This window comes from Dromiciops gliroides, chromosome 1 (genome assembly GCF_019393635.1).
Source record: "Dromiciops gliroides isolate mDroGli1 chromosome 1, mDroGli1.pri, whole genome shotgun sequence".
Lineage (NCBI taxonomy): Eukaryota > Metazoa > Chordata > Mammalia > Microbiotheria > Microbiotheriidae > Dromiciops > Dromiciops gliroides.
In genome coordinates, this window is record NC_057861.1 from 652446084 (window position 1) to 652447630 (window position 1547).

A 1547-nucleotide genomic window follows, 5' to 3' on the forward strand; every position below is an offset into this window, starting at 1 on the left:
CAGAAGTCTTGGATGTAAAGTAGAACAACATCAGCAAGAGGAGCTAGCTCTAGGACCACACCAAGGGATATGCTAGAAGTTGGGAGGAAAATTGGTGAGACACAGCCAGCTGCCCGAAAACAGTGCTGTGAGAAGGGTTCCAGCCTCACCATAACTTTTCTTCTGTATGAGTTTTCTAGAAAGCTTTCCTTTCCCACTAATGTAGGTGTCTATAGAAGATTGTACCCCTTCATGTAGTAGGAGGAAACAGCCAGCCTTCAGAAGATGCTATTACTTTGCTATTCTGTTTTAATTAAATGCTTTGCTATTTGATTTATGATGACTACCTGGTCTTTTGGAAATGAATATACTAGATGAAGATTGAGCTTTGTTTACCCATTTGTCATTACTCAAAATGCCTCACACCAAATACAAGGTAGCAATGGGTTCCTGTATCAAGAAGGATTCTATGAGATCCTATGTTATATGTTATTAAAGTATATATTATCTGGGGGCAGCTAGGTAGCACAGTGGATAAAGCACTGGCCCTGGATTCAGGAGGACCTGAGTTCAAATCCAGCCTCAGACACTTGACACTTACTAGCTGTGTGACCCTGGGAAAGTCACTTAACCCCCATTGCCCTGCCAAAAAAAAAAAAAAAAGGGCAGCTAGATGGCGCAGTGGATAGAGTACTGGCCCTGGATTCAGGAGTACCTGAGTTCAAATCCAACCTCAGACACTTGACACTTACTAGCTGTGTGACCCTGGGTAAGTCACTTAACCCCAATTGCCTCACTAAAAAAAAAAGTATATATGATATACTATATATGTAATGGCATATGTAATCTACTATACATACTATATGTAATCTACTGTTGTGAGAAAGTTTCCTTAATTTAAATTCCCTGTAGCAATGAAATTACAAATCCCATTCAGAAATATAAAAATGTCTGTGCTGGTTGCTGGCAATACAGAAATTTAAAAATTGGATAGTCCCTGTGTTCTGAAAGTTTACAATCTAAACTAAGAAATAATAATACAAGATAACCCACAATAAAGCTGCATGTCTAGTATGAAATTAAGTGGTAGAAGAATTCCAGAAGAGGAAGGAAATAGTTTGGTAGAAACTCTTAGGGAACTATTGTCTTTCATGGATAAATAGTACTTGAGTTCAGCCTGAAGGGTGGATAAGTGAGGCAGCTAGGTGGCACAGTGGATAAAGCACAGGCCCTGTATTCAGGAGGACCTGAATTCAAATTTGGCCTCAGATTCTTGACACTAGCTTGTGACCCTGGGAAAGTAACTTAACCCTCATTGCCCTGCCCCCCCCCCAAAATTGGATAGCTAATCTGATTGCTTGCAATCTTGGGGAGGGCGGAAGGGAAGGAGGGAGAAAAATTTGGAACTCAAGATCTTACAAAAATGAATGTTGAATTGCTCTATGGTCAACTGTGATAGACTTAGCTCTTTTCAGCAATGCAATGATCCAAGACAATTCCAAAAGACACGTGATAGGAAATGCTCTCCACATCTAGAAAAAAGAACTATGGAATCTGAACGCAGATTG